The sequence below is a fragment of the Amphibalanus amphitrite genome, unplaced genomic scaffold (genome assembly GCF_019059575.1).
Source record: "Amphibalanus amphitrite isolate SeventyFive unplaced genomic scaffold, NRLGWU_Aamphi_draft 000899F_arrow, whole genome shotgun sequence".
NCBI classification, from domain to species: Eukaryota; Metazoa; Arthropoda; class Thecostraca; order Balanomorpha; family Balanidae; genus Amphibalanus; species Amphibalanus amphitrite.
The window spans coordinates 186,409-199,518 of record NW_024882393.1 but is presented as its reverse complement, the minus strand read 5'-3'; the positions used below and the strand labels follow the sequence as shown (position 1 = coordinate 199,518).

Here is a 13,110-nt window from a genome sequence, read left to right as displayed (position 1 = left end):
GCACATCCCATGCTCGCAAACAAGGCACGCGCATAACGCGACTTATATCAGCGAGTGTGATGATTCAGACCCCCTTCCGCCGTCGGTGGTATTGACTGGTCAGTGGTCGTCTTCGGCGGCGGGCCATCCGTGTTAGCACTTATTTTATGAGATGTGAACTACATAGTACATGCTATCTAATCAAAAGTGACGTAAGTAAATGCATCAATTAATTGATATCTCAATGCTTTTTGCTTTTAAGCTTGTCGGCATGGTATCTGTCATCTGGTATGTGCTGGTCTTTCAATGGAGCTTAATGACTCACCTTTCACAAAGGACATTTCCAACTTGATGACTTGAATTACCCATCGACGTGTTAGGTAATAATGCTATGCGGTACATTGCCGAACGGCCGACACAGAGGTTGAGATCTCGGAGGGGGGGGGGGTCAGGACCCCCCTGAAAACGAATTACTGCTATGTAAGTCAATGGTACTGCTGACATTTTGACAGATCTCCATCCCTGGGCCGACACCCATCTCAATATGCCATTGCTTAACCATCAGCTTAGGCGATCATTCAAGTTATCTTGCCCGTCCAATCCTACATCATAACATTTAACATTACCTAATAGTCCTTGTTCAAAATATTCATGTTTTTATGTTAGCTTTGTGATCCGCGGCATTGAGGTCATTGCAATAAGTGCTCTTGGATGTGCATTGTGCACTTTTCAGTCGATGCCAAGCGCAAGCTCTAATGTCAAAAGAGCATGCGCGATTCACGAGGATTTGAAAATTTGTCCCGATGAGCTCACTTGCTCTATTTTCTTATCCTAATTCGTTCTATATTTTATGATTTTTAGTTTGCACATTTCGTCCTTAAATTGTAAGCAATTTAAATCTGATAGTTACTCAGTTTGAACGTATGTTGATATGAGTTCAAACTAAAATTTATGATTTAAGTAACCCATCATGTTTTATCATTTTACGTTTGTGATTGCAATCTTATTATCGTCTTCATGTATAGCCGACGCCGCAAACGAAACATACAATGCTAGTTTCAGTGAAATACTGTCCACTGCGCTGAACTCCAAGGCGAATTACAGCGACTATCTGTCTATTATTAAGGAAAAATGTGAAACGCAGCACCAGCTCCTTACCAGCTACGAACAAGAATGTTGTATGAAAATTGCTAATGCCAAAGCGCATGTGCCGTTTTCAATCATCAGACAAAACACAGATATCATGCAATTTACAAACGAAATCGACCCTTCCTTGTTTCAAATATTACTGGGCCATTTTTCTAACAATGCTGTGAGTGATGGCGACGTTCCTAACGCATCCGTCGAGACAAGGACTTCATCGTCACCAACAAATGAGCAAGACTTGAATACATGTTTGACGGATAAGGCTGCTTGCCTCGAGGAGCTGGGGAAGTCGTCTCTTCTTGCCCAGCAGAGTGCGCGTCTGGAAGTAGAAATTGAACATCTCAGACATACCGTTCAGAGGCAAATGGATGCCAACATTGAACGAGAAAGTGAAGTAAGAATCCTCACCGAACAACACGAGAATGACCAAAAAGAAATAATAAGGTTAACAGCGCAGCTAGAAAGTCTTGTTCAGCGACTGACGACAGAAGAGCAGAATACCATGACCCTCATATCTGAGCGTGAAAGATGTACTGCTGAATTGGGAGTCGTCGAGCACAGTCTGTCAACCTGCCAGTCATCTCTCGTTGGTGTAAAGGAGGATCTTGTCACAGAACAAGGTAGCCTAGCAAAATGTTCATCCGAACTGACTGCTTTGCAAGGTGAGCAAGCAACAGTCGCGGCTATGGAACAACATGTTATAACACTACAAACGGAGAACACAAAGCTACGAGGAGAGCTGGAGCAGAGCCAGCAAACAGTGGACGAGAAAGATGCTGAGCTAGCAAAGTGTGCTGAAATAGAGCCACTGCTCGTCATGTGCCAACAGCGCCTTGGACACTGTCACAACAGCAGTTCGGAAACAGACGAGCAATGGCAAGACAAATTTGACGACTGCTACACTCAGCTAAATACGACAAAAACACTTCTTAACCACGAAAAACAGGAAACAATGAAGGCAATTGATCACATTAATCGCTTAATGGAGGCAAGTGCCAGTTGCAATGCAAATTATACTGCATTGGAAGATGCAAATGGTCGTTTATTGACTGACAATGCTCATTTACAAGAACGATTAACAACAGCGACCAGCACTATAGAGGGGCAATCTAAAGCGTTAATTTCTTTGGGCGAACAATTGGAGGAATGCTCGAATCACAACGAACGAACTGAAGTGGTTCTTCTGTCGATAAAGAATGAGCTTTCCATTCAACTTGAGTCATACACCCGATTACAAGTACACTATCACGAGCAATCAAATAAGACCTTGCTGGCAGAGCAAGCTAGGGATGCTTGCCAGATGAAGTTAACGGAAACCGAGCTTGATTACCAGAGCTGCAGTCATAATCTGCAAGCGTCTCGAGCGGAAGTGAATAACATAAGTAGTGTGGCTGAGCATTGTCTATCGGGTTACAGGGATTGCAGCCAGCAGCTTGAAATCGCCTTGGTACAGATTCAAAATTGTTCCTCTTCAGCTGAACTTGCCAGCTGGAAAACTCTTCACGAACAGTGTAGGGCTGAAAATATCCAATGCGAGTCTTCGAAAACGGAGCTAGCCAGTAACTTGAAGGCAGAAACAGAACAGAAGGATATTTGTCATCAGAAGCTGAATGCCCTTCGTTTGGATGAGGCGCATTGCCAGACCACGAACAGTGAGCTGAGGAGCTCGCTGACAATGATGTCTGACGCGCACGCCGATATAGTGCTGCAGCTGCAGGAGCTCTCCGCCAAGGAGGCGTCTTGTCAGCTGGCGCTCACCGAGGCCAGACAGAGCTCGCTGCAGTGCCAGGAGACGGCCGCCGAACTCCAGTCGGCCAAGGACCAGTGTCTAGCTGAGCTGAATCACGAGACGCAACAGCTGGCAATTCGGGATGCAGCCCTCGCCGAATTGAGCACGACCTACGGAGCCCTGTCCGGAAGTCACGAGACCTGTCAGCAGGAAAGGCACGCCGCCATCACGCACGTCAGTACGCTGAACGTCACAGTCACGTCCTGCCATCGTATTGTGGATGAGCTGACCACTGACGTGCTCGGCTTGGGGACTGAGCTCGACAAGTGTCTGCACTCGAAGAACCTCACTCACGCCAACATGACCGAGTGGCAGGAGCGCCACGACCGGTGCATGCTGGGCATGCAGGCGGCCGAGGAGCGGTACTTGGCGCTCACCGAGCAGTGTGAGTCGTGGCGGCTGCGCGGGGACGACCTGCAGCTGCAGTTCGACACCTGCGTGGGCCAGCGGAGCGACCTGCTGACGCAGCAGCAGTCGCTGCTATACCAGGTGGAGCAGCTGCGCGTCTCGACAACGCTGCTGAACCAGTCTGTCACCGACTGCCACGGCCGGCTGCAGCTGAAGACGGCCGAGGCGCTGCAGTACCAGACGTCCGAGGAGGCCACCCGCCGGCTGCTGGGCGAGTGCACGGTCGCGCTGCACGCCTGCCAGAACCCGCCGGTGCAGCCGTGCCCGGCGACCGACGGCAACAACACCTACCACGGCGTGGACCTGACGGCCGGCCGAGACGACGTCATCTCGGCGGAGGAGCTGACTGGCTGCTACATGGCCTCCTACGACAGCGCCGAGGGCAGGTCCATGAAACACTTCTGTCACGCCCAGGAGGGCCATCTGTTCAAGGTTACCGACGCTCGAACGATGGACTTTGCCAGACAGGTTGTCGAGCCTCACCAAGGCAAGTTCCTGGTCGAGCCGAGTGCCTATCTCGTCAGCGCGCTTGGTCTGGATTTGAAACACTATGCCTCTAATGATGAGATTTGTTATTACATCGATGGATCAGAAGGACCGAGTGCACAGCTGCAGCATGACAAATGTGCCGGGCAAGTGTTCCACGCCATGTGCTGGACCGCCTACCAACCGGGCCAAGACTATGAGCCCGTGGTCCTGCCAGATAGAGATCCAGACTACCTGGACTACAGTCAGATCGATGATAATGCCAGGGTCCCTGACTACCTTGACTACAGTCAGGTCGATCACAGTCAGGCTGATCAAAATACCCAGGAACCCGACTTTCTAGACTACTCGCAAATTGTCGATCAAAATACCCAGGAACCTGACTTTTTAGACTACTCGCAAACCGTCGGATAATTTGCGAAAAATTCGAAATTTGACTTAATCGGTTTTATGGCGTATATGTACTACCCTTTCATAGCATGCGTACGTCGAATATACATGTTTGGGCTTTACATTGTTCAGCGTTTTTCTGGGCCCATGGAAACAACAAGCGCTGTTAGGTGTGCGTACACGTGAGAATTATCATAGTTGCATTCAGTCCGTCATTCATATTTTAGGAATGAAAATATGTATTTCCCCCATTAGGTGTGATTTGCCACCAAGAAGTCTGAAAAATGGAACACTGACACACGCACAACATCTAACTCGGCTCCTGGGCCACGTAGTGACACGTAGTAAGAGACATTCGAAAGAACGTCCAAAATAAGGGCGAAAATACGTCAGTCATTTCTTAGGTCAGGTAAAAGGTCAGGTTACCAGAGGTCACCACTGGAAAAAATGTTGCCTATTTCAACATTTTAGATTTTTGATACACCGGCACATAACTTGGGAACCGATAAAGCTACAGCGCCGCGGGAAAGCGCACTCGATAGTCCTGGAGCGTGTCCTCAGGTTTGACCTCCGGTTTAGCCAAGGGTTCAGCCTCCAGAGGGCACCCCCCCCCCCACAAAATAGCCGTTTTTACGAACAAATGTTCTTCTTCAATAACTTTTGCCTCAACAGAGTCACGACATTACTTTTGCTAGCATCGTGTTCCTCTCAAGACGCGTCGAATGAACTAGAATTTGACCTCAGGTCAAGGTCATGACCTGATCGGAAAGGGTCATGTTGCATATCATTTGATCTGTATTGTCGAGCCGAACACATTTTATGCGTTTTCATCGCTCTGGCATGCCTCTATCAGAAGTTATCAGCGAAACTGTTGGATATTTTCGTGACCTGAGATGACCTCAGGGCCATAACGAGGGGTCACGGGTGCCGTTAATTTTGCGGATACCTACGATAACTTCTTTTTATTTTGAAGCTACGACGATAATTTTACGATCATCGCTTTCTCCCTAATAAGACGAGTCAGCAACATAGAATATGAGCTAAAAGGTCATGTGAAAGGCGGCGGCGAGGGCCACGGAGGGCAGGGTCGGGCTGAGGCGACCGGCGGCACAGCTGCGGGGGGCTCACACGCGCCCTCAGCGGCACGCCGCAGGAGGCGGCAGAGAGACAGAGATTCACGCCACAGGGAGACGGCAGAGAGACAGAGATTCGTGTCGGAGGTGCTGTCTAAAACAAAAAGAAAACAGAGTTAAATTTTAAGGGTTCCGCGGTGCTGAAGGAAACGACATCGATTAGACATTTAAGGCCTGGCTACACTATGCGTTTTCTGCGTGCGTTTTTTGCGGGTTTGCGTGTTTTGCGTGATATCGTTCTAGAAAAAAATAACGATATTACGGTTTTGTGATGTTTTTTACATTAAATTTTAGTTAATATCAGAATTATATTAACTTTTGTATCCAGCTAATGGAAAAATTATATCATTACGGAGCGAGCGAAGCGAGCGTAGTCTTTCCTTAGATTAACGGAAATTTCTGAGTATGAGCGGCCGGCCGGCCGGCCGGCCGGCCGGCCGTGGTCACGCTTTTGCGAGGCTTATATCTCAGCAACCACTTGACCGATTTACATGCGGTAATTTTTGTAGGGTAGCTTCATTCCTTCTACCAAGTATTGGACTATTCCCGATGCATGTGGGTGACCCCTTATGCACGTGCCACGTGCAAAACGAAGAGGTGTCACTTTTGCAATTGTTGCAATATCTCGGTAACTACTTGGCCGATTGCGCTGAAAGTTGGCATGCAGGTAGGCACCCACTAGGAAATGCGTATCCATGTGCCGGAGTTGGGGTGCTGCTGCACGTGCGCACGTGCAGGGGTCGATTCCAGATCTCGAGAACGGCTGGACCGATGGCGCTCAAATTTGGTACATGGCTAGGGACCGGTTAGTAGGGTGCCGTGCAAAAATCAGTTGGGACCCATTTTGCACGTGCGCACGTGCAGGGTGCCTCTCCCAGATCTCGAGAACGGCTGGGCCGATTGTGCTCAAATTTGGCACATCGCTAGAGACCGGTTAGTAGGGTGCCGTGCACAAGTCAGCTGGAGGTACCCCCTCGAAATTTCGCACGTGCAAGGCTCACCCTCTCGCTCGCTCCGTTAGTCGCCCCAAAAGGCGTTATACTGGTTTATGACTTTTTTCTAGAACGATATTACGCTAAAAACGCAAACCTGCAAAAAACGCACGCAGAAAACGCATAGTGTAGCCAGGCCTTAAAATGCACATCATTCGATACGCTAAAGCGAGATTAACTCGTCGGTACAGTCACCAGTGTTCCAGTTTTTCTTTTCTTTTCAAAAGTTTTTGTGAAAAATGGTGTAGGTATGGCCCACTGAACTCTAATATATACTGGAAGGAGCATTGGTGACTTGTTTTTGTCTATCGATTTCCGCCATGTTGTGTATACCAGAAATATAAATTGCATGTACGGTAGCAGAGGTGCAGTTTAGTGAGAGGTACACTACTCAAAAGTGCTGCTGCTTCATGCTTGCAGTTTGATTGCAGTGATCAACTTTTCAAGACTTTGGTATACACAACATGGCGGAAATCGTTAGACATTCTGGCCCATATACGGCCAAGGCGAGTGCCTCCCCCTGGTATGGCCTCATATGACCCCGCGTAACCTTTTAGACAGACATATGCATGGATCCGATGATGGATCTATGATTACGGAGCGAGCGAAGCGAGCGTAGTCTTTCCTTAGATTAACGGAAATTTCTGAGTATGAGCGGCCGGCCGGCCGGCCGTGCGGACGCTTTTGCGAGGCTTATATCTCAGCAACCACTTGACCGATTTACACGCGGTAATTTTTGTAGGGTAGCTTCATTCCTTCTACCAAGTATTGGACTATTCCCGATGCATGTGGGTGACCCCTTATGCACGTGCCACGTGCAAAGCTAAGAGGTGTCAGTTTTGCAATTGTTGCAATATCTCGGTAACTACTCGGCCGATTGCGCTGAAAGTTGGCATGTAGGTAGGCACCCACTAGGCACTGCATATCCATGTGCCAGAGTTGGGGTGCTGCTGCACGTGCGCACGTGCAGGGGTCGTTTCCAGCCGCCCAGATGGCGCCCCAATTAGCGCCGACTAAGCCGAAGACGTTTTACAGAGGGAACATGAATTAAAAAGTAGCAGGCAGGTATCGAACTCAATATCCCTGGGGTGCCTGGATACCCTAATGTTCTGCAGGGCACCCCGAAATAGGACCTGAGCCTCCCAATGTTGAAGGGCGCCCCTCCGGAAACCAGAATATTCCGAACCCCCAGGGTCGATGGCGCCCCTGAAGGGCCGCTTTCACCCGCCTGAACGGAACAGTTGCCCCATTAAAGGTCGATGGCGCCCCTCTAGAGCACGCGGCGCCCCTCTGAAGATCACAGCTGCCCCAATCGGCCCCATCCAAGATCGATAGCGCCCCCTGAAACCACTGGCGCCCCTCTAAAGCACCCGCATTCTTCTCAAGATCACAGTCGTCATATCCGAGACCAATAGCGCCCTCAAGAGCCACTAGCCCCCCCCCCCCTTGAGAATGAAGTCGTCCCGCTTGAGGCTAGAGTCGCCCCATACAAGCCCAATAAGGCCCCTCCAGAGCGTCCGGCGCGTTTCTGAAGATCACAGTCGTCGTCATCCGAGGTTGCTGGCGCCCCTCAAAATCACTGGCGCCCATCTAAACGGAGATTACAGCTGCCCCATCTTAAGACCGATGGCAACCCTCTGAAAACAATGGCACCCTTCTAGAGTACCCGGCGCCCCTCTGAATATCACATTCGCCCCATCCGAGACAACGCCCCTTGAGACTACAGTCGCCCCACCCAAGCTCAAGGCACCCAAGCTCCAGAGCGTCCGGCGCCCTGCTGAAGGCAACAGTGGCCCCATCCATGCCCAATGGCGCCTTCAACGCCCTTCTAAAGATCACAGTCGCCCCATCAATCCGTAGTCGCTGGCGCGCCTCAAGAGCCACTGGCGCCCACCTGAACCAGAACTTCAGTCGGCCCATCCTAGATCAATGGCGCCCCTCTGAAACCACTGGTGCCCCTCTGAAAATCCCAGTCGGATCAATCGAGATCAATGGCGCCCCTCCAGAGCGTCCGACGCCCTACTGAAGGCAGCAGTGACCCCATCCAAGCATTGCACCCATCGAGCACCCGCGGCCCTTCTGAAGATCACATTCGCCCTATCCGAGGTCGTTGGCGCCCTCCAGTATAGTCACTGACACCCATCTGAATGGAGACTTCAGTCGCCCCGCCCCATCCAAGGTCGATAGCGCCGAACTTAGATCATTTTTAAGGTTAGGTCGAACTGGTCGAAGGTCAGATCACCAAAGACAACCGAAAATCAAATTTCGCCGATTTTGACATTTTTCGACAAGGCGGCGTATAAGTCAGGATTCAGATTGAGCTACAGCGCCGCAGCAAAGCGCATTCGATAGCTTTTTTTATGATGCTCTTTCTTATTAGTTATCTCTGATTTGACCTAAGGTAAACGTTTTGGCCTCAAAATATACGTTTTCGCAGAGGACGTTTATCTGTAATACCTTTGGTTCAGACCTGCACAAGATTAGTTTAACCGGCATCGTGTTTCATTTTTCGAGACGAGTCAAATGAACTAGAATTTGACATTAAAAGGGCATTTTGAGAATGTTACCTAAGATAAAGGCTGAAGGTCATCACCTAACCGGGAAAAGTCATATTGCATATTAGTCGATGCGTATTGTCGAGAAGGAAAATAATCATAAGGTGTTTCATTGCTCTACAATATCTCTATCAAAAGCTATTGTCCAAAACCTACTGGAGACTTTTCATGACCTGAGATGACCTCAGTAACATAAAAGTGGTCACATTACAAGTGAAATTTTCGATTAAATGTGTTATGTTTACAGATAAACGGTATTATAGTAGTATAGTGTTATGTTTACAGATGTGATTAAAAGGTATTACAGATAAACGTCCTCCGCGAAAACATATATTTTGAGGCCAAAACGTTTACCTTAGGTCAAATCAGAGATAACTAATAAGAAAGAGCATCATAAAAAGAGCTATCGAATGTGCTTTGCTGCGGCGCTGTAGCTCAATCTGAATCCTGACTTATACGCCGCCTTGTCGAAAAATGTCAAAGACAACTGATGTATGAGCGTGTTTCCGTTCAGAAGATGATTTTCTCCCGCGCCGTGCCGGGGGGCGTTTTTACGCCCCCTCCTTAGGTTTTTCGCAAATATCTCAAAAACGGTGGCTCTGCAAAATTCTTGTGAAAATTTCAGATCGGGGTCGTTCAAGGTTAGGTCACCAGGTCACGTGAAGTGACCTTACCTCAGAAAAAGTTTAAAGGCTCGCTATAGCTACACCGACTGAACGATCACTTTTAAATCTTTCAGAGATTAATAAGACTAACAGAATGTATAAAATGTTTATATATGTTACAGGCAAAGTGAAAACTCGGGCATTTTGCAAACTGCCCAGGCAATTTGCAAAATGCCTGACCGGCTAGGCATTTTGCAAAATGCCCAGGCAATTTGCAAAATGCCTGACCACCAGGCATTTTGCGAAATGCCTAGGCAGTTTGCAAACTGCCTGACCCACCAGGCACTTTGCGAACTGCCTAGGCAGTTTACAAAATGCCTGGCGGGTCAGGCATTTTGCAAAATGCCTGAGTTGTGATTGATTTATTTTACCGTTTTTGTTTACCACATGCGTTGACCATGTCGCTCCCATGTGCCTGAGCCCCAAACACATTCAATATTTACGAATATACCCACGTCTTGCGCCACTTCCGTCGAGATGGAACCACTACTGAATGGTTAGATTGAGCCAACGTCTCCCTATAATTTTCGTATACGGAGTTGTAGCCGTTCGTGTGTAGTAGGGGTACCCATTTTTCCCGATTTTGAAAATTTCAGGGTGGGGGTGGTTTTTCCCATTATTTCGCGGCTCCTGATTCCAACGATGCCAAAAATATTGAAATCAAAGGTGGTTTAGGGGTCGCGAATTGAGATTGAAATTTGCGGATTTACCTAGAAATGTCTATTTTACGCTGATAGTAAATCGCACCAAAGGCAAACTTTTTGTTTCGAAAGTAGGGTAGAGGGGTCATTGAACGCTCCTTTTTCATCCAGATCGATGTGCTCCATCACGTGGTTCCGGTTAAATGCTTTACTAGCGATCAATACAAGTCGATATTGTAACATTTGGTGAAAAGCGCCGTGATGTTTTGCTCCTGTTGTTGGTATCATTCTGGTCGGCGTGTAATCATATTTGATATCTTCTGCCTTCATGTGACCTTTGGTGAGCTTTGATATTGGTGACCTGTGAGGTCAAACTTAAATGTGACGTTTCAGTTGCCACATCTCAGTTCATGACAGGCTTTTTGTGTCCATACAATTAAAGTTTCCGCAATGCATCCTGAGCAAGTTAGCTCAGGATACATCTCACAGATCATGGCTCCGAATGGATTTCAAACCATGCAATTCAAAAACGATCAAACCATTTTCACCGTATACTTCCACAAGAAACGCCGTCCTAATCGCTGACCACAGGCGGCGGAACGGGGAGGGCACCGGGGCACCGTGCCCCCCTTTGATTTTGGCATTTTAACATTAGCCCTAGGGGCGTTGCATGGAAAGAATGGGACCAAAAGTTGGCAGTGCCCCCCTTAATTGAAGGTGTTCCACCGCTACTGTCGCTGACGGTTACGATGTAATACACCTATGAGACAAGGTAGAATAAATCTGGGTGTTCTACCCAAAAATATCAACTTCTAATCCAAAAACATAAACTCCAAAGCGTCGATTCTTTCCATGCCTACCAACCATCTACCTACTATTCCATTTCTTCAGTGGGGACAGATACGAGTACACACCGTTCTTAAGTGTAAGAGTTTCCGATACAATGCACAGCATTTACAACTTTGCATTTTCGACCACGGGCGACTAGCCATGCGCTGATACGTGCATAGCTGATACGTGACGAAGACCTTTCACAGCTCCTTGCACAGATCACTTGTGATCTGAGGTAATTGGCGTCTGAATCTGAAGAACCTAATGAAGCAGAAGATTTTCATCCTGCATGGGCTGTATGGTGGTAACCAGGACGCGGCGTCATATAAAGGAGTGTGCGTGCAGAGGCTGAAGACGAGGAGAGCTAGGTCCGCCACCTAAGGTCCATGGCCCACCCAATGTGTCGGCCCCCAGGCTATGCCAGGAGTCAGTAAACGGATTTGCCTCGGAGTTGGCTGAGTCGTTTAGCTCTCGGCACCTTGCTAATTTTCAGCTTTAGCCAATGCCATTCGACTTCAGTTCAGCACCAGGGTTTGGACTGGGTCTGAAGAGTGCAGCGTAAGGTCCGTTACTTTATCTTGCAAGGATGCTGCTGGCAGCGGCCATCGCCAGGCACTAGTTCCATGACATGATATCTGCACCCGTCTCAAGTCAACAATAGTTATGTCAACAGTCTCAACAAAAGTCTTTATGTGGGTGTGGGTGTTTGTGAGAGAGGGGAAAAGCTACACTCATACAGCAGTCACCCGGCCAATGGTGCGGTGGTGTAAAGCTTGCGCCCCTCCCTCAGCCGTGTCTGCAACTCCGGGACTAAGGGGAGGTCGGCTAGCGAATTGGCAATAGGTCATGCATACCGGCATAGCTTCGGTGCTGTTTTCATCTCGTTATAGATATAAATAGGCCATTAGCAACTTATTTATCTACTTCATGCTATATTTCCGTTACAATACGACACACGAGTTATATCGTCACATCCGTAACGGCTTTTGATGCCCCTCCCACCCAGATTGTGTCAATATTCATTGTTTTATGTAAATGTAAATGAGCATATGCTGTTCATTGACCAAAATGATATTTTTGGTGCTCTCTTTTACCGCTGCACGTCGAATTTGCCTACAACTAAAGCAATGTTGCACGGTGTCAAACAGTCATTAATACCACTGCAATACATTGGTTTTGCGCATTTATATCCATTCATATGAAGTCATTTTTCCAAGTAAAATTAAAACTTCCAATGCAAGCTTGCGATCCCTTAAAGTGGTCTGATATCGTTATTTCTGTCACTGCTAGATCCAGAACGGAGCAAATAATGATAAAATCGACCCCAAACCGTTGGCATGGTAACTTTGTCCCAACATAAAATAATGCTAATTTGGTCGATTTTCTGCTAAAATTGACCTTTTCATTTTGAATACGTGACCTCTAGAAATCGTTTCGTTTCGTTATTTTTGGCACAGATGGAATCAGAATAGACCAAATAATGGGAAAATTGACTCCAACCTGTTGGCATAGTAACCTTGTTCCAAAATAAAATAGCATTAATTTGGTCGATTTTTCGCTAAAACTGGCATTTTCATTTTGAATTCGCGACCCCTAGAAATCGTTTGATTTCGCTATTTTTGGCACAGATGCAATCAGAATAGACCAAATAATGGGAAAATCCACCCCCACCTAAAATTTGAAAAATTGACCCAAAAATGGGTACCCCTAGTGTGTAGGCATGCTGCGATGGGGCGCGGAGCATGGCATAGAGAAACATGGGCGCGGAAAAACGCGGCGACCGGCCGAATATTGACCCGACATTCTTCGTTTCCCGTGCTTATTTACATCACGGCAAGAGAGGGCCGCAGCGACACGGGGTTGGCAACGATCGATAGAACAGAGACAAGCGTATCCAATAAACATTTTTGTTAATCACGTGTCACGTGGAAAGAAATGGTCTATATCTTGAGAAATCAGCCATTTTTGGTACATTTCAGGAAAAACAGCATTTAAAAAACAATGGCAATGCATTGCAATGAGATGAGATACATTCCATAGACAACAAGAACATGTGGCTTTTACGCTTTTCCAGAAAAGCAAGTTTTTGGTCATC

General features: G+C 47.6%; 1 protein-coding gene across 1 annotated transcript in view; it reads left to right on the top strand.

The window, feature by feature from the left end:
• Positions 1 to 13,110, top strand: part of LOC122367825 (kinesin-like protein KIF13A) — a 72,021-nt gene that overhangs the window by 30,745 nt on the left and 28,166 nt on the right. The gene's annotated exons all lie outside the window — the stretch shown is intronic.